Source organism: Triturus cristatus, chromosome 8, assembly GCF_964204655.1.
Source record: "Triturus cristatus chromosome 8, aTriCri1.1, whole genome shotgun sequence".
Lineage (NCBI taxonomy): Eukaryota > Metazoa > Chordata > Amphibia > Caudata > Salamandridae > Triturus > Triturus cristatus.
The window spans coordinates 736,866,028-736,891,237 of NC_140591.1; the positions used below are offsets into that span (position 1 = coordinate 736,866,028).

The 25,210-nt window shown below is 41.7% G+C and overlaps 13 non-coding genes across 13 annotated transcripts; all 13 read right to left on the bottom strand.

Moving 5' to 3' along the window:
• Window positions 1-1,446: 1,446 nt before the first annotated feature.
• Window positions 1,447-1,519, bottom strand: TRNAV-CAC (transfer RNA valine (anticodon CAC)). The gene has a single exon. It is a non-coding gene; the product is annotated as a tRNA-Val (tRNA).
• A 2,324-nt stretch (window positions 1,520-3,843) lies between these two features.
• Window positions 3,844-3,916, bottom strand: TRNAV-CAC (transfer RNA valine (anticodon CAC)). The gene has a single exon. It is a non-coding gene; the product is annotated as a tRNA-Val (tRNA).
• Window positions 3,917-4,188: 272 nt separating this feature from the next.
• On the bottom strand, window positions 4,189-4,260 carry TRNAP-UGG (transfer RNA proline (anticodon UGG)). Its single transcript has one exon. It is a non-coding gene; the product is annotated as a tRNA-Pro (tRNA).
• A 1,980-nt stretch (window positions 4,261-6,240) lies between these two features.
• Window positions 6,241-6,313, bottom strand: TRNAV-CAC (transfer RNA valine (anticodon CAC)). The gene has a single exon. It is a non-coding gene; the product is annotated as a tRNA-Val (tRNA).
• A 2,324-nt stretch (window positions 6,314-8,637) lies between these two features.
• TRNAV-CAC (transfer RNA valine (anticodon CAC)) lies at window positions 8,638-8,710 on the bottom strand. The gene has a single exon. It is a non-coding gene; the product is annotated as a tRNA-Val (tRNA).
• Window positions 8,711-11,034: 2,324 nt separating this feature from the next.
• TRNAV-CAC (transfer RNA valine (anticodon CAC)) lies at window positions 11,035-11,107 on the bottom strand. Its single transcript has one exon. It is a non-coding gene; the product is annotated as a tRNA-Val (tRNA).
• A 2,324-nt stretch (window positions 11,108-13,431) lies between these two features.
• On the bottom strand, window positions 13,432-13,504 carry TRNAV-CAC (transfer RNA valine (anticodon CAC)). Its single transcript has one exon. It is a non-coding gene; the product is annotated as a tRNA-Val (tRNA).
• Window positions 13,505-13,776: 272 nt separating this feature from the next.
• TRNAP-UGG (transfer RNA proline (anticodon UGG)) lies at window positions 13,777-13,848 on the bottom strand. Its single transcript has one exon. It is a non-coding gene; the product is annotated as a tRNA-Pro (tRNA).
• Window positions 13,849-15,828: 1,980 nt separating this feature from the next.
• TRNAV-CAC (transfer RNA valine (anticodon CAC)) lies at window positions 15,829-15,901 on the bottom strand. The gene has a single exon. It is a non-coding gene; the product is annotated as a tRNA-Val (tRNA).
• A 2,324-nt stretch (window positions 15,902-18,225) lies between these two features.
• On the bottom strand, window positions 18,226-18,298 carry TRNAV-CAC (transfer RNA valine (anticodon CAC)). The gene has a single exon. It is a non-coding gene; the product is annotated as a tRNA-Val (tRNA).
• A 2,324-nt stretch (window positions 18,299-20,622) lies between these two features.
• On the bottom strand, window positions 20,623-20,695 carry TRNAV-CAC (transfer RNA valine (anticodon CAC)). The gene has a single exon. It is a non-coding gene; the product is annotated as a tRNA-Val (tRNA).
• A 272-nt stretch (window positions 20,696-20,967) lies between these two features.
• On the bottom strand, window positions 20,968-21,039 carry TRNAP-UGG (transfer RNA proline (anticodon UGG)). Its single transcript has one exon. It is a non-coding gene; the product is annotated as a tRNA-Pro (tRNA).
• Window positions 21,040-23,019: 1,980 nt separating this feature from the next.
• TRNAV-CAC (transfer RNA valine (anticodon CAC)) lies at window positions 23,020-23,092 on the bottom strand. Its single transcript has one exon. It is a non-coding gene; the product is annotated as a tRNA-Val (tRNA).
• Window positions 23,093-25,210: the final 2,118 nt, after the last annotated feature.

The window sequence follows — 25,210 nt, forward strand, 5'->3', positions numbered from 1 at the left end:
AGGCTCGATCAGGCGAGATTTAGAAAAGGTGGAAAGGGTCCAAGTGGATGCCCCTTCCTTTTTAGGGTGGGTCCTGCTGACTATCATAGGATTGCTTGTAAAAGTGGCCAGGGTCAGAGGAAAAGCTGCCAACACTTCTTAGCGTTCTCTATAGATGCAGCCATTTTCTGTGACTGTAATTTCGGCCTTTTCCCAGAAGTCTCTATTCTGCCTATGCAAATTAACAAAAGCAGTGCTTATTCCTCACTTGCTCAAATGTCCTTCCTGTCCAGAAAGCTCTGATTAAGCATGCTTATTTTCTTTTTCTGGGATATTTTAAATTGTTTCGCTGTCCAGTCTGTGGCAGTAGAAAGCTGCTTATGATGCCAGGTTTTGATGAATCCCCAAGGTACAAGTACAGAGGAATATATCAGTCTCTAGGATATGGAACTTTTAGCTAACACATCACAATATGTGATGCTTGCCAAGAAAACACTACATTCTGGAGCGCTGATGATCAGAACATTCTGCTCCTGAAGGATAGAAAAGACAGCTTGATTGAAATAAAGTCTGTTTATATTGACGCTCTCTCTCTCCCTATATATACATACATGCATACACACACACACACAGGTATGTCATGCATTTCTTCAGATTTGTTTCAACCATTTACCATTTATTGGAGAATCCCTACTTTTCAAGTGACTGCAAATGAAGTCATCTCTGGCACTTTTTGTGCAAAGTAAGAGACACACATGACACCTTTTTATAAAAGTCATCGGTTTCTTTGTTACTGTGTACTTTCAAAGCATGGGGCTTTCACACGTCAGGTAAACCTGATTACCACTACACAACAAAAGCAGATGCAGCTTTCTTATCTATGTCGTGATAGAACAGTTGTGAATTGAGTAGAAGAAGGGCCCTGATGTGATACTTATTACATGCAGCCTGTAAGATAGTCAAACATGCAGGCTAGGAAGGAAGATGCAAATATCAATGTATTAGAAAAACACCTAAAGGCGAGTGATATGCTTTCATTCATGCATGGCTAGGAAAAATCGCCATACTGTTGCAAACATTCTTACACCACCAACTGGAAATAAATGATTCTGACATTAAACGTAAAGGTGACAATGCATTTGTATCATCACCCTGAGAAGGATCATCTTGGAATTGAGCCGAGGGCCTCTGCACTCAAAGCCAGAAACACTCCACTAAAATAAGATTCCTGTTGGTGCCAACAATTCTCCATGTTAATGCTTGTTCTAGGTGAGCAGTGAACCGATTGCAGGGCTCTTTTGAAAGCAAGGTCTGAGAACCAACAGATACATCCACACGCCGATTACTTTAGTGTTTTGAGAGAATTCCCTTTCTTGGAACGAGATTGCATGAAATAATCTTCAGGGCTTGGACAATTCCATGGCAAAACGGCACCTATCAACATTGTAGCCAACACAATATAACAACTGTTTCTGCCCGGTTTCGAACCGGGGACCTTTCGCGTGTGAGGCGAACGTGATAACCACTACACTACAGAAACAGATACCTACAGTTGATTTTTCTGTAATGAAACTGCTCCGAACTGGCTATTCCATGGGCCTCTGGCTTTAGATTTCTTTCATGCAACCTGCCCGACATCCCTAGCTGAACGCTCGTACATGCCATGCAAGACCAGATGTTTGGTATTAGCTCAGACTGGGCAGGGCTGAAGCATGAGACTCTAGCAAAGAATTATCCACTACTGCAAAGAAAAAATTGATGTTGGTTTTGAAACGCAAACTTCAAAACAACTTGAAAAGAGTACCAAGAAAAGGGCTCGTCCGGGATTTGAACCCGGGACCTCTCGCACCCAAAGCGAGAATCATACCCCTCGACCAACGAGCCCTCAAAATCCTCTTACCTCTCAAAAGCTAATACCGGCTCTAAGCCCGCAATGAAGATCATGCTGGTATCTTTATGATGCTTGGTCTGTGAATACGCATGAAAGTCAGTCTCAACTTACCCTTTCTCAAACGATAGCACTATCATTTACAAGTGTCTCCTTTTATTCCGTCCCAGCTTTGGACACGTCTTACAGGAAGTCAGCCCTTATTTATATATTTCTTCAGTGGCTGAAGCTTAATGAGAAAGAGTAACAAGTTGTTCATAACAACATAAGAAACACATTGTGCATTTTCTCTTAAATACTCCTTCACTTTGTGCCAAAAGAAATACCAAGGTGAATACCTAGGCCACAGATTCAAGCTAAAGATCTTCCTGCTGAATGCAAGGCGCAATAAAAACTGCATATCGCTGGACTAAAGCATTCCTTGCATAGCCTCTAACATCATAACATAACTGAGCTGCTAGCAGCAAGCTAACCAATACCTTTCTGAAATGAGAATGACATGTGCTTATCTGCTCAATCAGTGCTCAATCAGGCTCGATCAGGCGAGATTTAGAAAAGGTGGAAAGGGTCCAAGTGGATGCCCCTTCCTTTTTAGGGTGGGTCCTGCTGACTATCATAGGATTGCTTGTAAAAGTGGCCAGGGTCAGAGGAAAAGCTGCCAACACTTCTTAGCGTTCTCTATAGATGCAGCCATTTTCTGTGACTGTAATTTCGGCCTTTTCCCAGAAGTCTCTATTCTGCCTATGCAAATTAACAAAAGCAGTGCTTATTCCTCACTTGCTCAAATGTCCTTCCTGTCCAGAAAGCTCTGATTAAGCATGCTTATTTTCTTTTTCTGGGATATTTTAAATTGTTTCGCTGTCCAGTCTGTGGCAGTAGAAAGCTGCTTATGATGCCAGGTTTTGATGAATCCCCAAGGTACAAGTACAGAGGAATATATCAGTCTCTAGGATATGGAACTTTTAGCTAACACATCACAATATGTGATGCTTGCCAAGAAAACACTACATTCTGGAGCGCTGATGATCAGAACATTCTGCTCCTGAAGGATAGAAAAGACAGCTTGATTGAAATAAAGTCTGTTTATATTGACGCTCTCTCTCTCCCTATATATACATACATGCATACACACACACACACAGGTATGTCATGCATTTCTTCAGATTTGTTTCAACCATTTACCATTTATTGGAGAATCCCTACTTTTCAAGTGACTGCAAATGAAGTCATCTCTGGCACTTTTTGTGCAAAGTAAGAGACACACATGACACCTTTTTATAAAAGTCATCGGTTTCTTTGTTACTGTGTACTTTCAAAGCATGGGGCTTTCACACGTCAGGTAAACCTGATTACCACTACACAACAAAAGCAGATGCAGCTTTCTTATCTATGTCGTGATAGAACAGTTGTGAATTGAGTAGAAGAAGGGCCCTGATGTGATACTTATTACATGCAGCCTGTAAGATAGTCAAACATGCAGGCTAGGAAGGAAGATGCAAATATCAATGTATTAGAAAAACACCTAAAGGCGAGTGATATGCTTTCATTCATGCATGGCTAGGAAAAATCGCCATACTGTTGCAAACATTCTTACACCACCAACTGGAAATAAATGATTCTGACATTAAACGTAAAGGTGACAATGCATTTGTATCATCACCCTGAGAAGGATCATCTTGGAATTGAGCCGAGGGCCTCTGCACTCAAAGCCAGAAACACTCCACTAAAATAAGATTCCTGTTGGTGCCAACAATTCTCCATGTTAATGCTTGTTCTAGGTGAGCAGTGAACCGATTGCAGGGCTCTTTTGAAAGCAAGGTCTGAGAACCAACAGATACATCCACACGCCGATTACTTTAGTGTTTTGAGAGAATTCCCTTTCTTGGAACGAGATTGCATGAAATAATCTTCAGGGCTTGGACAATTCCATGGCAAAACGGCACCTATCAACATTGTAGCCAACACAATATAACAACTGTTTCTGCCCGGTTTCGAACCGGGGACCTTTCGCGTGTGAGGCGAACGTGATAACCACTACACTACAGAAACAGATACCTACAGTTGATTTTTCTGTAATGAAACTGCTCCGAACTGGCTATTCCATGGGCCTCTGGCTTTAGATTTCTTTCATGCAACCTGCCCGACATCCCTAGCTGAACGCTCGTACATGCCATGCAAGACCAGATGTTTGGTATTAGCTCAGACTGGGCAGGGCTGAAGCATGAGACTCTAGCAAAGAATTATCCACTACTGCAAAGAAAAAATTGATGTTGGTTTTGAAACGCAAACTTCAAAACAACTTGAAAAGAGTACCAAGAAAAGGGCTCGTCCGGGATTTGAACCCGGGACCTCTCGCACCCAAAGCGAGAATCATACCCCTAGACCAACGAGCCCTCAAAATCCTCTTACCTCTCAAAAGCTAATACCGGCTCTAAGCCCGCAATGAAGATCATGCTGGTATCTTTATGATGCTTGGTCTGTGAATACGCATGAAAGTCAGTCTCAACTTACCCTTTCTCAAACGATAGCACTATCATTTACAAGTGTCTCCTTTTATTCCGTCCCAGCTTTGGACACGTCTTACAGGAAGTCAGCCCTTATTTATATATTTCTTCAGTGGCTGAAGCTTAATGAGAAAGAGTAACAAGTTGTTCATAACAACATAAGAAACACATTGTGCATTTTCTCTTAAATACTCCTTCACTTTGTGCCAAAAGAAATACCAAGGTGAATACCTAGGCCACAGATTCAAGCTAAAGATCTTCCTGCTGAATGCAAGGCGCATTAAAAACTGCATATCGCTGGACTAAAGCATTCCTTGCATAGCCTCTAACATCATAACATAACTGAGCTGCTAGCAGCAAGCTAACCAATACCTTTCTGAAATGAGAATGACATGTGCTTATCTGCTCAATCAGTGCTCAATCAGGCTCGATCAGGCGAGATTTAGAAAAGGTGGAAAGGGTCCAAGTGGATGCCCCTTCCTTTTTAGGGTGGGTCCTGCTGACTATCATAGGATTGCTTGTAAAAGTGGCCAGGGTCAGAGGAAAAGCTGCCAACACTTCTTAGCGTTCTCTATAGATGCAGCCATTTTCTGTGACTGTAATTTCGGCCTTTTCCCAGAAGTCTCTATTCTGCCTATGCAAATTAACAAAAGCAGTGCTTATTCCTCACTTGCTCAAATGTCCTTCCTGTCCAGAAAGCTCTGATTAAGCATGCTTATTTTCTTTTTCTGGGATATTTTAAATTGTTTCGCTGTCCAGTCTGTGGCAGTAGAAAGCTGCTTATGATGCCAGGTTTTGATGAATCCCCAAGGTACAAGTACAGAGGAATATATCAGTCTCTAGGATATGGAACTTTTAGCTAACACATCACAATATGTGATGCTTGCCAAGAAAACACTACATTCTGGAGCGCTGATGATCAGAACATTCTGCTCCTGAAGGATAGAAAAGACAGCTTGATTGAAATAAAGTCTGTTTATATTGACGCTCTCTCTCTCCCTATATATACATACATGCATACACACACACACACAGGTATGTCATGCATTTCTTCAGATTTGTTTCAACCATTTACCATTTATTGGAGAATCCCTACTTTTCAAGTGACTGCAAATGAAGTCATCTCTGGCACTTTTTGTGCAAAGTAAGAGACACACATGACACCTTTTTATAAAAGTCATCGGTTTCTTTGTTACTGTGTACTTTCAAAGCATGGGGCTTTCACACGTCAGGTAAACCTGATTACCACTACACAACAAAAGCAGATGCAGCTTTCTTATCTATGTCGTGATAGAACAGTTGTGAATTGAGTAGAAGAAGGGCCCTGATGTGATACTTATTACATGCAGCCTGTAAGATAGTCAAACATGCAGGCTAGGAAGGAAGATGCAAATATCAATGTATTAGAAAAACACCTAAAGGCGAGTGATATGCTTTCATTCATGCATGGCTAGGAAAAATCGCCATACTGTTGCAAACATTCTTACACCACCAACTGGAAATAAATGATTCTGACATTAAACGTAAAGGTGACAATGCATTTGTATCATCACCCTGAGAAGGATCATCTTGGAATTGAGCCGAGGGCCTCTGCACTCAAAGCCAGAAACACTCCACTAAAATAAGATTCCTGTTGGTGCCAACAATTCTCCATGTTAATGCTTGTTCTAGGTGAGCAGTGAACCGATTGCAGGGCTCTTTTGAAAGCAAGGTCTGAGAACCAACAGATACATCCACACGCCGATTACTTTAGTGTTTTGAGAGAATTCCCTTTCTTGGAACGAGATTGCATGAAATAATCTTCAGGGCTTGGACAATTCCATGGCAAAACGGCACCTATCAACATTGTAGCCAACACAATATAACAACTGTTTCTGCCCGGTTTCGAACCGGGGACCTTTCGCGTGTGAGGCGAACGTGATAACCACTACACTACAGAAACAGATACCTACAGTTGATTTTTCTGTAATGAAACTGCTCCGAACTGGCTATTCCATGGGCCTCTGGCTTTAGATTTCTTTCATGCAACCTGCCCGACATCCCTAGCTGAACGCTCGTACATGCCATGCAAGACCAGATGTTTGGTATTAGCTCAGACTGGGCAGGGCTGAAGCATGAGACTCTAGCAAAGAATTATCCACTACTGCAAAGAAAAAATTGATGTTGGTTTTGAAACGCAAACTTCAAAACAACTTGAAAAGAGTACCAAGAAAAGGGCTCGTCCGGGATTTGAACCCGGGACCTCTCGCACCCAAAGCGAGAATCATACCCCTCGACCAACGAGCCCTCAAAATCCTCTTACCTCTCAAAAGCTAATACCGGCTCTAAGCCCGCAATGAAGATCATGCTGGTATCTTTATGATGCTTGGTCTGTGAATACGCATGAAAGTCAGTCTCAACTTACCCTTTCTCAAACGATAGCACTATCATTTACAAGTGTCTCCTTTTATTCCGTCCCAGCTTTGGACACGTCTTACAGGAAGTCAGCCCTTATTTATATATTTCTTCAGTGGCTGAAGCTTAATGAGAAAGAGTAACAAGTTGTTCATAACAACATAAGAAACACATTGTGCATTTTCTCTTAAATACTCCTTCACTTTGTGCCAAAAGAAATACCAAGGTGAATACCTAGGCCACAGATTCAAGCTAAAGATCTTCCTGCTGAATGCAAGGCGCAATAAAAACTGCATATCGCTGGACTAAAGCATTCCTTGCATAGCCTCTAACATCATAACATAACTGAGCTGCTAGCAGCAAGCTAACCAATACCTTTCTGAAATGAGAATGACATGTGCTTATCTGCTCAATCAGTGCTCAATCAGGCTCGATCAGGCGAGATTTAGAAAAGGTGGAAAGGGTCCAAGTGGATGCCCCTTCCTTTTTAGGGTGGGTCCTGCTGACTATCATAGGATTGCTTGTAAAAGTGGCCAGGGTCAGAGGAAAAGCTGCCAACACTTCTTAGCGTTCTCTATAGATGCAGCCATTTTCTGTGACTGTAATTTCGGCCTTTTCCCAGAAGTCTCTATTCTGCCTATGCAAATTAACAAAAGCAGTGCTTATTCCTCACTTGCTCAAATGTCCTTCCTGTCCAGAAAGCTCTGATTAAGCATGCTTATTTTCTTTTTCTGGGATATTTTAAATTGTTTCGCTGTCCAGTCTGTGGCAGTAGAAAGCTGCTTATGATGCCAGGTTTTGATGAATCCCCAAGGTACAAGTACAGAGGAATATATCAGTCTCTAGGATATGGAACTTTTAGCTAACACATCACAATATGTGATGCTTGCCAAGAAAACACTACATTCTGGAGCGCTGATGATCAGAACATTCTGCTCCTGAAGGATAGAAAAGACAGCTTGATTGAAATAAAGTCTGTTTATATTGACGCTCTCTCTCTCCCTATATATACATACATGCATACACACACACACACAGGTATGTCATGCATTTCTTCAGATTTGTTTCAACCATTTACCATTTATTGGAGAATCCCTACTTTTCAAGTGACTGCAAATGAAGTCATCTCTGGCACTTTTTGTGCAAAGTAAGAGACACACATGACACCTTTTTATAAAAGTCATCGGTTTCTTTGTTACTGTGTACTTTCAAAGCATGGGGCTTTCACACGTCAGGTAAACCTGATTACCACTACACAACAAAAGCAGATGCAGCTTTCTTATCTATGTCGTGATAGAACAGTTGTGAATTGAGTAGAAGAAGGGCCCTGATGTGATACTTATTACATGCAGCCTGTAAGATAGTCAAACATGCAGGCTAGGAAGGAAGATGCAAATATCAATGTATTAGAAAAACACCTAAAGGCGAGTGATATGCTTTCATTCATGCATGGCTAGGAAAAATCGCCATACTGTTGCAAACATTCTTACACCACCAACTGGAAATAAATGATTCTGACATTAAACGTAAAGGTGACAATGCATTTGTATCATCACCCTGAGAAGGATCATCTTGGAATTGAGCCGAGGGCCTCTGCACTCAAAGCCAGAAACACTCCACTAAAATAAGATTCCTGTTGGTGCCAACAATTCTCCATGTTAATGCTTGTTCTAGGTGAGCAGTGAACCGATTGCAGGGCTCTTTTGAAAGCAAGGTCTGAGAACCAACAGATACATCCACACGCCGATTACTTTAGTGTTTTGAGAGAATTCCCTTTCTTGGAACGAGATTGCATGAAATAATCTTCAGGGCTTGGACAATTCCATGGCAAAACGGCACCTATCAACATTGTAGCCAACACAATATAACAACTGTTTCTGCCCGGTTTCGAACCGGGGACCTTTCGCGTGTGAGGCGAACGTGATAACCACTACACTACAGAAACAGATACCTACAGTTGATTTTTCTGTAATGAAACTGCTCCGAACTGGCTATTCCATGGGCCTCTGGCTTTAGATTTCTTTCATGCAACCTGCCCGACATCCCTAGCTGAACGCTCGTACATGCCATGCAAGACCAGATGTTTGGTATTAGCTCAGACTGGGCAGGGCTGAAGCATGAGACTCTAGCAAAGAATTATCCACTACTGCAAAGAAAAAATTGATGTTGGTTTTGAAACGCAAACTTCAAAACAACTTGAAAAGAGTACCAAGAAAAGGGCTCGTCCGGGATTTGAACCCGGGACCTCTCGCACCCAAAGCGAGAATCATACCCCTCGACCAACGAGCCCTCAAAATCCTCTTACCTCTCAAAAGCTAATACCGGCTCTAAGCCCGCAATGAAGATCATGCTGGTATCTTTATGATGCTTGGTCTGTGAATACGCATGAAAGTCAGTCTCAACTTACCCTTTCTCAAACGATAGCACTATCATTTACAAGTGTCTCCTTTTATTCCGTCCCAGCTTTGGACACGTCTTACAGGAAGTCAGCCCTTATTTATATATTTCTTCAGTGGCTGAAGCTTAATGAGAAAGAGTAACAAGTTGTTCATAACAACATAAGAAACACATTGTGCATTTTCTCTTAAATACTCCTTCACTTTGTGCCAAAAGAAATACCAAGGTGAATACCTAGGCCACAGATTCAAGCTAAAGATCTTCCTGCTGAATGCAAGGCGCAATAAAAACTGCATATCGCTGGACTAAAGCATTCCTTGCATAGCCTCTAACATCATAACATAACTGAGCTGCTAGCAGCAAGCTAACCAATACCTTTCTGAAATGAGAATGACATGTGCTTATCTGCTCAATCAGTGCTCAATCAGGCTCGATCAGGCGAGATTTAGAAAAGGTGGAAAGGGTCCAAGTGGATGCCCCTTCCTTTTTAGGGTGGGTCCTGCTGACTATCATAGGATTGCTTGTAAAAGTGGCCAGGGTCAGAGGAAAAGCTGCCAACACTTCTTAGCGTTCTCTATAGATGCAGCCATTTTCTGTGACTGTAATTTCGGCCTTTTCCCAGAAGTCTCTATTCTGCCTATGCAAATTAACAAAAGCAGTGCTTATTCCTCACTTGCTCAAATGTCCTTCCTGTCCAGAAAGCTCTGATTAAGCATGCTTATTTTCTTTTTCTGGGATATTTTAAATTGTTTCGCTGTCCAGTCTGTGGCAGTAGAAAGCTGCTTATGATGCCAGGTTTTGATGAATCCCCAAGGTACAAGTACAGAGGAATATATCAGTCTCTAGGATATGGAACTTTTAGCTAACACATCACAATATGTGATGCTTGCCAAGAAAACACTACATTCTGGAGCGCTGATGATCAGAACATTCTGCTCCTGAAGGATAGAAAAGACAGCTTGATTGAAATAAAGTCTGTTTATATTGACGCTCTCTCTCTCCCTATATATACATACATGCATACACACACACACACAGGTATGTCATGCATTTCTTCAGATTTGTTTCAACCATTTACCATTTATTGGAGAATCCCTACTTTTCAAGTGACTGCAAATGAAGTCATCTCTGGCACTTTTTGTGCAAAGTAAGAGACACACATGACACCTTTTTATAAAAGTCATCGGTTTCTTTGTTACTGTGTACTTTCAAAGCATGGGGCTTTCACACGTCAGGTAAACCTGATTACCACTACACAACAAAAGCAGATGCAGCTTTCTTATCTATGTCGTGATAGAACAGTTGTGAATTGAGTAGAAGAAGGGCCCTGATGTGATACTTATTACATGCAGCCTGTAAGATAGTCAAACATGCAGGCTAGGAAGGAAGATGCAAATATCAATGTATTAGAAAAACACCTAAAGGCGAGTGATATGCTTTCATTCATGCATGGCTAGGAAAAATCGCCATACTGTTGCAAACATTCTTACACCACCAACTGGAAATAAATGATTCTGACATTAAACGTAAAGGTGACAATGCATTTGTATCATCACCCTGAGAAGGATCATCTTGGAATTGAGCCGAGGGCCTCTGCACTCAAAGCCAGAAACACTCCACTAAAATAAGATTCCTGTTGGTGCCAACAATTCTCCATGTTAATGCTTGTTCTAGGTGAGCAGTGAACCGATTGCAGGGCTCTTTTGAAAGCAAGGTCTGAGAACCAACAGATACATCCACACGCCGATTACTTTAGTGTTTTGAGAGAATTCCCTTTCTTGGAACGAGATTGCATGAAATAATCTTCAGGGCTTGGACAATTCCATGGCAAAACGGCACCTATCAACATTGTAGCCAACACAATATAACAACTGTTTCTGCCCGGTTTCGAACCGGGGACCTTTCGCGTGTGAGGCGAACGTGATAACCACTACACTACAGAAACAGATACCTACAGTTGATTTTTCTGTAATGAAACTGCTCCGAACTGGCTATTCCATGGGCCTCTGGCTTTAGATTTCTTTCATGCAACCTGCCCGACATCCCTAGCTGAACGCTCGTACATGCCATGCAAGACCAGATGTTTGGTATTAGCTCAGACTGGGCAGGGCTGAAGCATGAGACTCTAGCAAAGAATTATCCACTACTGCAAAGAAAAAATTGATGTTGGTTTTGAAACGCAAACTTCAAAACAACTTGAAAAGAGTACCAAGAAAAGGGCTCGTCCGGGATTTGAACCCGGGACCTCTCGCACCCAAAGCGAGAATCATACCCCTCGACCAACGAGCCCTCAAAATCCTCTTACCTCTCAAAAGCTAATACCGGCTCTAAGCCCGCAATGAAGATCATGCTGGTATCTTTATGATGCTTGGTCTGTGAATACGCATGAAAGTCAGTCTCAACTTACCCTTTCTCAAACGATAGCACTATCATTTACAAGTGTCTCCTTTTATTCCGTCCCAGCTTTGGACACGTCTTACAGGAAGTCAGCCCTTATTTATATATTTCTTCAGTGGCTGAAGCTTAATGAGAAAGAGTAACAAGTTGTTCATAACAACATAAGAAACACATTGTGCATTTTCTCTTAAATACTCCTTCACTTTGTGCCAAAAGAAATACCAAGGTGAATACCTAGGCCACAGATTCAAGCTAAAGATCTTCCTGCTGAATGCAAGGCGCAATAAAAACTGCATATCGCTGGACTAAAGCATTCCTTGCATAGCCTCTAACATCATAACATAACTGAGCTGCTAGCAGCAAGCTAACCAATACCTTTCTGAAATGAGAATGACATGTGCTTATCTGCTCAATCAGTGCTCAATCAGGCTCGATCAGGCGAGATTTAGAAAAGGTGGAAAGGGTCCAAGTGGATGCCCCTTCCTTTTTAGGGTGGGTCCTGCTGACTATCATAGGATTGCTTGTAAAAGTGGCCAGGGTCAGAGGAAAAGCTGCCAACACTTCTTAGCGTTCTCTATAGATGCAGCCATTTTCTGTGACTGTAATTTCGGCCTTTTCCCAGAAGTCTCTATTCTGCCTATGCAAATTAACAAAAGCAGTGCTTATTCCTCACTTGCTCAAATGTCCTTCCTGTCCAGAAAGCTCTGATTAAGCATGCTTATTTTCTTTTTCTGGGATATTTTAAATTGTTTCGCTGTCCAGTCTGTGGCAGTAGAAAGCTGCTTATGATGCCAGGTTTTGATGAATCCCCAAGGTACAAGTACAGAGGAATATATCAGTCTCTAGGATATGGAACTTTTAGCTAACACATCACAATATGTGATGCTTGCCAAGAAAACACTACATTCTGGAGCGCTGATGATCAGAACATTCTGCTCCTGAAGGATAGAAAAGACAGCTTGATTGAAATAAAGTCTGTTTATATTGACGCTCTCTCTCTCCCTATATATACATACATGCATACACACACACACACAGGTATGTCATGCATTTCTTCAGATTTGTTTCAACCATTTACCATTTATTGGAGAATCCCTACTTTTCAAGTGACTGCAAATGAAGTCATCTCTGGCACTTTTTGTGCAAAGTAAGAGACACACATGACACCTTTTTATAAAAGTCATCGGTTTCTTTGTTACTGTGTACTTTCAAAGCATGGGGCTTTCACACGTCAGGTAAACCTGATTACCACTACACAACAAAAGCAGATGCAGCTTTCTTATCTATGTCGTGATAGAACAGTTGTGAATTGAGTAGAAGAAGGGCCCTGATGTGATACTTATTACATGCAGCCTGTAAGATAGTCAAACATGCAGGCTAGGAAGGAAGATGCAAATATCAATGTATTAGAAAAACACCTAAAGGCGAGTGATATGCTTTCATTCATGCATGGCTAGGAAAAATCGCCATACTGTTGCAAACATTCTTACACCACCAACTGGAAATAAATGATTCTGACATTAAACGTAAAGGTGACAATGCATTTGTATCATCACCCTGAGAAGGATCATCTTGGAATTGAGCCGAGGGCCTCTGCACTCAAAGCCAGAAACACTCCACTAAAATAAGATTCCTGTTGGTGCCAACAATTCTCCATGTTAATGCTTGTTCTAGGTGAGCAGTGAACCGATTGCAGGGCTCTTTTGAAAGCAAGGTCTGAGAACCAACAGATACATCCACACGCCGATTACTTTAGTGTTTTGAGAGAATTCCCTTTCTTGGAACGAGATTGCATGAAATAATCTTCAGGGCTTGGACAATTCCATGGCAAAACGGCACCTATCAACATTGTAGCCAACACAATATAACAACTGTTTCTGCCCGGTTTCGAACCGGGGACCTTTCGCGTGTGAGGCGAACGTGATAACCACTACACTACAGAAACAGATACCTACAGTTGATTTTTCTGTAATGAAACTGCTCCGAACTGGCTATTCCATGGGCCTCTGGCTTTAGATTTCTTTCATGCAACCTGCCCGACATCCCTAGCTGAACGCTCGTACATGCCATGCAAGACCAGATGTTTGGTATTAGCTCAGACTGGGCAGGGCTGAAGCATGAGACTCTAGCAAAGAATTATCCACTACTGCAAAGAAAAAATTGATGTTGGTTTTGAAACGCAAACTTCAAAACAACTTGAAAAGAGTACCAAGAAAAGGGCTCGTCCGGGATTTGAACCCGGGACCTCTCGCACCCAAAGCGAGAATCATACCCCTAGACCAACGAGCCCTCAAAATCCTCTTACCTCTCAAAAGCTAATACCGGCTCTAAGCCCGCAATGAAGATCATGCTGGTATCTTTATGATGCTTGGTCTGTGAATACGCATGAAAGTCAGTCTCAACTTACCCTTTCTCAAACGATAGCACTATCATTTACAAGTGTCTCCTTTTATTCCGTCCCAGCTTTGGACACGTCTTACAGGAAGTCAGCCCTTATTTATATATTTCTTCAGTGGCTGAAGCTTAATGAGAAAGAGTAACAAGTTGTTCATAACAACATAAGAAACACATTGTGCATTTTCTCTCAAATACTCCTTCACTTTGTGCCAAAAGAAATACCAAGGTGAATACCTAGGCCACAGATTCAAGCTAAAGATCTTCCTGCTGAATGCAAGGCGCAATAAAAACTGCATATCGCTGGACTAAAGCATTCCTTGCATAGCCTCTAACATCATAACATAACTGAGCTGCTAGCAGCAAGCTAACCAATACCTTTCTGAAATGAGAATGACATGTGCTTATCTGCTCAATCAGTGCTCAATCAGGCTCGATCAGGCGAGATTTAGAAAAGGTGGAAAGGGTCCAAGTGGATGCCCCTTCCTTTTTAGGGTGGGTCCTGCTGACTATCATAGGATTGCTTGTAAAAGTGGCCAGGGTCAGAGGAAAAGCTGCCAACACTTCTTAGCGTTCTCTATAGATGCAGCCATTTTCTGTGACTGTAATTTCGGCCTTTTCCCAGAAGTCTCTATTCTGCCTATGCAAATTAACAAAAGCAGTGCTTATTCCTCACTTGCTCAAATGTCCTTCCTGTCCAGAAAGCTCTGATTAAGCATGCTTATTTTCTTTTTCTGGGATATTTTAAATTGTTTCGCTGTCCAGTCTGTGGCAGTAGAAAGCTGCTTATGATGCCAGGTTTTGATGAATCCCCAAGGTACAAGTACAGAGGAATATATCAGTCTCTAGGATATGGAACTTTTAGCTAACACATCACAATATGTGATGCTTGCCAAGAAAACACTACATTCTGGAGCGCTGATGATCAGAACATTCTGCTCCTGAAGGATAGAAAAGACAGCTTGATTGAAATAAAGTCTGTTTATATTGACGCTCTCTCTCTCCCTATATATACATACATGCATACACACACACACACAGGTATGTCATGCATTTCTTCAGATTTGTTTCAACCATTTACCATTTATTGGAGAATCCCTACTTTTCAAGTGACTGCAAATGAAGTCATCTCTGGCACTTTTTGTGCAAAGTAAGAGACACACATGACACCTTTTTATAAAAGTCATCGGTTTCTTTGTTACTGTGTACTTTCAAAGCATGGGGCTTTCACACGTCAGGTAAACCTGATTACCACTACACAACAAAAGCAGATGCAGCTTTCTTATCTATGTCGTGATAGAACAGTTGTGAATTGAGTAGAAGAAGGGCCCTGATGTGATACTTATTACATGCAGCCTGTAAGATAGTCAAACATGCAGGCTAGGAAGGAAGATGCAAATATCAATGTATTAGAAAAACACCTAAAGGCGAGTGATATGCTTTCATTCATGCATGGCTAGGAAAAATCGCCATACTGTTGCAAACATTCTTACACCACCAACTGGAAATAAATGATTCTGACATTAAACGTAAAGGTGACAATGCATTTGTATCATCACCCTGAGAAGGATCATCTTGGAATTGAGCCGAGGGCCTCTGCACTCAAAGCCAGAAACACTCCACTAAAATAAGATTCCTGTTGGTGCCAACAATTCTCCATGTTAATGCTTGTTCTAGGTGAGCAGTGAACCGATTGCAGGGCTCTTTTGAAAGCAAGGTCTGAGAACCAACAGATACATCCACACGCCGATTACTTTAGTGTTTTGAGAGAATTCCCTTTCTTGGAACGAGATTGCATGAAATAATCTTCAGGGCTTGGACAATTCCATGGCAAAACGGCACCTATCAACATTGTAGCCAACACAATATAACAACTGTTTCTGCCCGGTTTCGAACCGGGGACCTTTCGCGTGTGAGGCGAACGTGATAACCACTACACTACAGAAACAGATACCTACAGTTGATTTTTCTGTAATGAAACTGCTCCGAACTGGCTATTCCATGGGCCTCTGGCTTTAGATTTCTTTCATGCAACCTGCCCGACATCCCTAGCTGAACGCTCGTACATGCCATGCAAGACCAGATGTTTGGTATTAGCTCAGACTGGGCAGGGCTGAAGCATGAGACTCTAGCAAAGAATTATCCACTACTGCAAAGAAAAAATTGATGTTGGTTTTGAAACGCAAACTTCAAAACAACTTGAAAAGAGTACCAAGAAAAGGGCTCGTCCGGGATTTGAACCCGGGACCTCTCGCACCCAAAGCGAGAATCATACCCCTCGACCAACGAGCCCTCAAAATCCTCTTACCTCTCAAAAGCTAATACCGGCTCTAAGCCCGCAATGAAGATCATGCTGGTATCTTTATGATGCTTGGTCTGTGAATACGCATGAAAGTCAGTCTCAACTTACCCTTTCTCAAACGATAGCACTATCATTTACAAGTGTCTCCTTTTATTCCGTCCCAGCTTTGGACACGTCTTACAGGAAGTCAGCCCTTATTTATATATTTCTTCAGTGGCTGAAGCTTAATGAGAAAGAGTAACAAGTTGTTCATAACAACATAAGAAACACATTGTGCATTTTCTCTTAAATACTCCTTCACTTTGTGCCAAAAGAAATACCAAGGTGAATACCTAGGCCACAGATTCAAGCTAAAGATCTTCCTGCTGAATGCAAGGCGCAATAAAAACTGCATATCGCTGGACTAAAGCATTCCTTGCATAGCCTCTAACATCATAACATAACTGAGCTGCTAGCAGCAAGCTAACCAATACCTTTCTGAAATGAGAATGACATGTGCTTATCTGCTCAATCAGTGCTCAATCAGGCTCGATCAGGCGAGATTTAGAAAAGGTGGAAAGGGTCCAAGTGGATGCCCCTTCCTTTTTAGGGTGGGTCCTGCTGACTATCATAGGATTGCTTGTAAAAGTGGCCAGGGTCAGAGGAAAAGCTGCCAACACTTCTTAGCGTTCTCTATAGATGCAGCCATTTTCTGTGACTGTAATTTCGGCCTTTTCCCAGAAGTCTCTATTCTGCCTATGCAAATTAACAAAAGCAGTGCTTATTCCTCACTTGCTCAAATGTCCTTCCTGTCCAGAAAGCTCTGATTAAGCATGCTTATTTTCTTTTTCTGGGATATTTTAAATTGTTTCGCTGTCCAGTCTGTGGCAGTAGAAAGCTGCTTATGATGCCAGGTTTTGATGAATCCCCAAGGTACAAGTACAGAGGAATATATCAGTCTCTAGGATATGGAACTTTTAGCTAACACATCACAATATGTGATGCTTGCCAAGAAAACACTACATTCTGGAGCGCTGATGATCAGAACATTCTGCTCCTGAAGGATAGAAAAGACAGCTTGATTGAAATAAAGTCTGTTTATATTGACGCTCTCTCTCTCCCTATATATACATACATGCATACACACACACACACAGGTATGTCATGCATTTCTTCAGATTTGTTTCAACCATTTACCATTTATTGGAGAATCCCTACTTTTCAAGTGACTGCAAATGAAGTCATCTCTGGCACTTTTTGTGCAAAGTAAGAGACACACATGACACCTTTTTATAAAAGTCATCGGTTTCTTTGTTACTGTGTACTTTCAAAGCATGGGGCTTTCACACGTCAGGTAAACCTGATTACCACTACACAACAAAAGCAGATGCAGCTTTCTTATCTATGTCGTGATAGAACAGTTGTGAATTGAGTAGAAGAAGGGCCCTGATGTGATACTTATTACATGCAGCCTGTAAGATAGTCAAACATGCAGGCTAGGAAGGAAGATGCAAATATCAATGTATTAGAAAAACACCTAAAGGCGAGTGATATGCTTTCATTCATGCATGGCTAGGAAAAATCGCCATACTGTTGCAAACATTCTTACACCACCAACTGGAAATAAATGATTCTGACATTAAACGTAAAGGTGACAATGCATTTGTATCATCACCCTGAGAAGGATCATCTTGGAATTGAGCCGAGGGCCTCTGCACTCAAAGCCAGAAACACTCCACTAAAATAAGATTCCTGTTGGTGCCAACAATTCTCCATGTTAATGCTTGTTCTAGGTGAGCAGTGAACCGATTGCAGGGCTCTTTTGAAAGCAAGGTCTGAGAACCAACAGATACATCCACACGCCGATTACTTTAGTGTTTTGAGAGAATTCCCTTTCTTGGAACGAGATTGCATGAAATAATCTTCAGGGCTTGGACAATTCCATGGCAAAACGGCACCTATCAACATTGTAGCCAACACAATATAACAACTGTTTCTGCCCGGTTTCGAACCGGGGACCTTTCGCGTGTGAGGCGAACGTGATAACCACTACACTACAGAAACAGATACCTACAGTTGATTTTTCTGTAATGAAACTGCTCCGAACTGGCTATTCCATGGGCCTCTGGCTTTAGATTTCTTTCATGCAACCTGCCCGACATCCCTAGCTGAACGCTCGTACATGCCATGCAAGACCAGATGTTTGGTATTAGCTCAGACTGGGCAGGGCTGAAGCATGAGACTCTAGCAAAGAATTATCCACTACTGCAAAGAAAAAATTGATGTTGGTTTTGAAACGCAAACTTCAAAACAACTTGAAAAGAGTACCAAGAAAAGGGCTCGTCCGGGATTTGAACCCAGGACCTCTCGCACCCAAAGCGAGAATCATACCCCTAGACCAACGAGCCCTCAAAATCCTCTTACCTCTCAAAAGCTAATACCGGCTCTAAGCCCGCAATGAAGATCATGCTGGTATCTTTATGATGCTTGGTCTGTGAATACGCATGAAAGTCAGTCTCAACTTACCCTTTCTCAAACGATAGCACTATCATTTACAAGTGTCTCCTTTTATTCCGTCCCAGCTTTGGACACGTCTTACAGGAAGTCAGCCCTTATTTATATATTTCTTCAGTGGCTGAAGCTTAATGAGAAAGAGTAACAAGTTGTTCATAACAACATAAGAAACACATTGTGCATTTTCTCTTAAATACTCCTTCACTTTGTGCCAAAAGAAATACCAAGGTGAATACCTAGGCCACAGATTCAAGCTAAAGATCTTCCTGCTGAATGCAAGGCGCATTAAAAACTGCATATCGCTGGACTAAAGCATTCCTTGCATAGCCTCTAACATCATAACATAACTGAGCTGCTAGCAGCAAGCTAACCAATACCTTTCTGAAATGAGAATGACATGTGCTTATCTGCTCAATCAGTGCTCAATCAGGCTCGATCAGGCGAGATTTAGAAAAGGTGGAAAGGGTCCAAGTGGATGCCCCTTCCTTTTTAGGGTGGGTCCTGCTGACTATCATAGGATTGCTTGTAAAAGTGGCCAGGGTCAGAGGAAAAGCTGCCAACACTTCTTAGCGTTCTCTATAGATGCAGCCATTTTCTGTGACTGTAATTTCGGCCTTTTCCCAGAAGTCTCTATTCTGCCTATGCAAATTAACAAAAGCAGTGCTTATTCCTCACTTGCTCAAATGTCCTTCCTGTCCAGAAAGCTCTGATTAAGCATGCTTATTTTCTTTTTCTGGGATATTTTAAATTGTTTCGCTGTCCAGTCTGTGGCAGTAGAAAGCTGCTTATGATGCCAGGTTTTGATGAATCCCCAAGGTACAAGTACAGAGGAATATATCAGTCTCTAGGATATGGAACTTTTAGCTAACACATCACAATATGTGATGCTTGCCAAGAAAACACTACATTCTGGAGCGCTGATGATCAGAACATTCTGCTCCTGAAGGATAGAAAAGACAGCTTGATTGAAATAAAGTCTGTTTATATTGACGCTCTCTCTCTCCCTATATATACATACATGCATACACACACACACACAGGTATGTCATGCATTTCTTCAGATTTGTTTCAACCATTTACCATTTATTGGAGAATCCCTACTTTTCAAGTGACTGCAAATGAAGTCATCTCTGGCACTTTTTGTGCAAAGTAAGAGACACACATGACACCTTTTTATAAAAGTCATCGGTTTCTTTGTTACTGTGTACTTTCAAAGCATGGGGCTTTCACACGTCAGGTAAACCTGATTACCACTACACAACAAAAGCAGATGCAGCTTTCTTATCTATGTCGTGATAGAACAGTTGTGAATTGAGTAGAAGAAGGGCCCTGATGTGATACTTATTACATGCAGCCTGTAAGATAGTCAAACATGCAGGCTAGGAAGGAAGATGCAAATATCAATGTATTAGAAAAACACCTAAAGGCGAGTGATATGCTTTCATTCATGCATGGCTAGGAAAAATCGCCATACTGTTGCAAACATTCTTACACCACCAACTGGAAATAAATGATTCTGACATTAAACGTAAAGGTGACAATGCATTTGTATCATCACCCTGAGAAGGATCATCTTGGAATTGAGCCGAGGGCCTCTGCACTCAAAGCCAGAAACACTCCACTAAAATAAGATTCCTGTTGGTGCCAACAATTCTCCATGTTAATGCTTGTTCTAGGTGAGCAGTGAACCGATTGCAGGGCTCTTTTGAAAGCAAGGTCTGAGAACCAACAGATACATCCACACGCCGATTACTTTAGTGTTTTGAGAGAATTCCCTTTCTTGGAACGAGATTGCATGAAATAATCTTCAGGGCTTGGACAATTCCATGGCAAAACGGCACCTATCAACATTGTAGCCAACACAATATAACAACTGTTTCTGCCCGGTTTCGAACCGGGGACCTTTCGCGTGTGAGGCGAACGTGATAACCACTACACTACAGAAACAGATACCTACAGTTGATTTTTCTGTAATGAAACTGCTCCGAACTGGCTATTCCATGGGCCTCTGGCTTTAGATTTCTTTCATGCAACCTGCCCGACATCCCTAGCTGAACGCTCGTACATGCCATGCAAGACCAGATGTTTGGTATTAGCTCAGACTGGGCAGGGCTGAAGCATGAGACTCTAGCAAAGAATTATCCACTACTGCAAAGAAAAAATTGATGTTGGTTTTGAAACGCAAACTTCAAAACAACTTGAAAAGAGTACCAAGAAAAGGGCTCGTCCGGGATTTGAACCCGGGACCTCTCGCACCCAAAGCGAGAATCATACCCCTAGACCAACGAGCCCTCAAAATCCTCTTACCTCTCAAAAGCTAATACCGGCTCTAAGCCCGCAATGAAGATCATGCTGGTATCTTTATGATGCTTGGTCTGTGAATACGCATGAAAGTCAGTCTCAACTTACCCTTTCTCAAACGATAGCACTATCATTTACAAGTGTCTCCTTTTATTCCGTCCCAGCTTTGGACACGTCTTACAGGAAGTCAGCCCTTATTTATATATTTCTTCAGTGGCTGAAGCTTAATGAGAAAGAGTAACAAGTTGTTCATAACAACATAAGAAACACATTGTGCATTTTCTCTTAAATACTCCTTCACTTTGTGCCAAAAGAAATACCAAGGTGAATACCTAGGCCACAGATTCAAGCTAAAGATCTTCCTGCTGAATGCAAGGCGCATTAAAAACTGCATATCGCTGGACTAAAGCATTCCTTGCATAGCCTCTAACATCATAACATAACTGAGCTGCTAGCAGCAAGCTAACCAATACCTTTCTGAAATGAGAATGACATGTGCTTATCTGCTCAATCAGTGCTCAATCAGGCTCGATCAGGCGAGATTTAGAAAAGGTGGAAAGGGTCCAAGTGGATGCCCCTTCCTTTTTAGGGTGGGTCCTGCTGACTATCATAGGATTGCTTGTAAAAGTGGCCAGGGTCAGAGGAAAAGCTGCCAACACTTCTTAGCGTTCTCTATAGATGCAGCCATTTTCTGTGACTGTAATTTCGGCCTTTTCCCAGAAGTCTCTATTCTGCCTATGCAAATTAACAAAAGCAGTGCTTATTCCTCACTTGCTCAAATGTCCTTCCTGTCCAGAAAGCTCTGATTAAGCATGCTTATTTTCTTTTTCTGGGATATTTTAAATTGTTTCGCTGTCCAGTCTGTGGCAGTAGAAAGCTGCTTATGATGCCAGGTTTTGATGAATCCCCAAGGTACAAGTACAGAGGAATATATCAGTCTCTAGGATATGGAACTTTTAGCTAACACATCACAATATGTGATGCTTGCCAAGAAAACACTACATTCTGGAGCGCTGATGATCAGAACATTCTGCTCCTGAAGGATAGAAAAGACAGCTTGATTGAAATAAAGTCTGTTTATATTGACGCTCTCTCTCTCCCTATATATACATACATGCATACACACACACACACAGGTATGTCATGCATTTCTTCAGATTTGTTTCAACCATTTACCATTTATTGGAGAATCCCTACTTTTCAAGTGACTGCAAATGAAGTCATCTCTGGCACTTTTTGTGCAAAGTAAGAGACACACATGACACCTTTTTATAAAAGTCATCGGTTTCTTTGTTACTGTGTACTTTCAAAGCATGGGGCTTTCACACGTCAGGTAAACCTGATTACCACTACACAACAAAAGCAGATGCAGCTTTCTTATCTATGTCGTGATAGAACAGTTGTGAATTGAGTAGAAGAAGGGCCCTGATGTGATACTTATTACATGCAGCCTGTAAGATAGTCAAACATGCAGGCTAGGAAGGAAGATGCAAATATCAATGTATTAGAAAAACACCTAAAGGCGAGTGATATGCTTTCATTCATGCATGGCTAGGAAAAATCGCCATACTGTTGCAAACATTCTTACACCACCAACTGGAAATAAATGATTCTGACATTAAACGTAAAGGTGACAATGCATTTGTATCATCACCCTGAGAAGGATCATCTTGGAATTGAGCCGAGGGCCTCTGCACTCAAAGCCAGAAACACTCCACTAAAATAAGATTCCTGTTGGTGCCAACAATTCTCCATGTTAATGCTTGTTCTAGGTGAGCAGTGAACCGATTGCAGGGCTCTTTTGAAAGCAAGGCCTGAGAACCAACAGATACATCCACACGCCGATTACTTTAGTGTTTTGAGAGAATTCCCTTTCTTGGAACGAGATTGCATGAAATAATCTTCAGGGCTTGGACAATTCCATGGCAAAACGGCACCTATCAACATTGTAGCCAACACAATATAACAACTGTTTCTGCCCGGTTTCGAACCGGGGACCTTTCGCGTGTGAGGCGAACGTGATAACCACTACACTACAGAAACAGATACCTACAGTTGATTTTTCTGTAATGAAACTGCTCCGAACTGGCTATTCCATGGGCCTCTGGCTTTAGATTTCTTTCATGCAACCTGCCCGACATCCCTAGCTGAACGCTCGTACATGCCATGCAAGACCAGATGTTTGGTATTAGCTCAGACTGGGCAGGGCTGAAGCATGAGACTCTAGCAAAGAATTATCCACTACTGCAAAGAAAAAATTGATGTTGGTTTTGAAACGCAAACTTCAAAACAACTTGAAAAGAGTACCAAGAAAAGGGCTCGTCCGGGATTTGAACCCGGGACCTCTCGCACCCAAAGCGAGAATCATACCCCTCGACCAACGAGCCCTCAAAATCCTCTTACCTCTCAAAAGCTAATACCGGCTCTAAGCCCGCAATGAAGATCATGCTGGTATCTTTATGATGCTTGGTCTGTGAATACGCATGAAAGTCAGTCTCAACTTACCCTTTCTCAAACGATAGCACTATCATTTACAAGTGTCTCCTTTTATTCCGTCCCAGCTTTGGACACGTCTTACAGGAAGTCAGCCCTTATTTATATATTTCTTCAGTGGCTGAAGCTTAATGAGAAAGAGTAACAAGTTGTTCATAACAACATAAGAAACACATTGTGCATTTTCTCTTAAATACTCCTTCACTTTCTGCCAAAAGAAATACCAAGGTGAATACCTAGGCCACAGATTCAAGCTAAAGATCTTCCTGCTGAATGCAAGGCGCAATAAAAACTGCATATCGCTGGACTAAAGCATTCCTTGCATAGCCTCTAACATCATAACATAACTGAGCTGCTAGCAGCAAGCTAACCAATACCTTTCTGAAATGAGAATGACATGTGCTTATCTGCTCAATCAGTGCTCAATCAGGCTCAATCAGGCGAGATTTAGAAAAGGTGGAAAGGGTCCAAGTGGATGCCCCTTCCTTTTTAGGGTGGGTCCTGCTGACTATCATAGGATTGCTTGTAAAAGTGGCCAGGGTCAGAGGAAAAGCTGCCAACACTTCTTAGCGTTCTCTATAGATGCAGCCATTTTCTGTGACTGTAATTTCGGCCTTTTCCCAGAAGTCTCTATTCTGCCTATGCAAATTAACAAAAGCAGTGCTTATTCCTCACTTGCTCAAATGTCCTTCCTGTCCAGAAAGCTCTGATTAAGCATGCTTATTTTCTTTTTCTGGGATATTTTAAATTGTTTCGCTGTCCAGTCTGTGGCAGTAGAAAGCTGCTTATGATGCCAGGTTTTGATGAATCCCCAAGGTACAAGTACAGAGGAATATATCAGTCTCTAGGATATGGAACTTTTAGCTAACACATCACAATATGTGATGCTTGCCAAGAAAACACTACATTCTGGAGCGCTGATGATCAGAACATTCTGCTCCTGAAGGATAGAAAAGACAGCTTGATTGAAATAAAGTCTGTTTATATTGACGCTCTCTCTCTCCCTATATATACATACATGCATACACACACACACACAGGTATGTCATGCATTTCTTCAGATTTGTTTCAACCATTTACCATTTATTGGAGAATCCCTACTTTTCAAGTGACTGCAAATGAAGTCATCTCTGGCACTTTTTGTGCAAAGTAAGAGACACACATGACACCTTTTTATAAAAGTCATCGGTTTCTTTGTTACTGTGTACTTTCAAAGCATGGGGCTTTCACACGTCAGGTAAACCTGATTACCACTACACAACAAAAGCAGATGCAGCTTTCTTATCTATGTCGTGATAGAACAGTTGTGAATTGAGTAGAAGAAGGGCCCTGATGTGATACTTATTACATGCAGCCTGTAAGATAGTCAAACATGCAGGCTAGGAAGGAAGATGCAAATATCAATGTATTAGAAAAACACCTAAAGGCGAGTGATATGCTTTCATTCATGCATGGCTAGGAAAAATCGCCATACTGTTGCAAACATTCTTACACCACCAACTGGAAATAAATGATTCTGACATTAAACGTAAAGGTGACAATGCATTTGTATCATCACCCTGAGAAGGATCATCTTGGAATTGAGCCGAGGGCCTCTGCACTCAAAGCCAGAAACACTCCACTAAAATAAGATTCCTGTTGGTGCCAACAATTCTCCATGTTAATGCT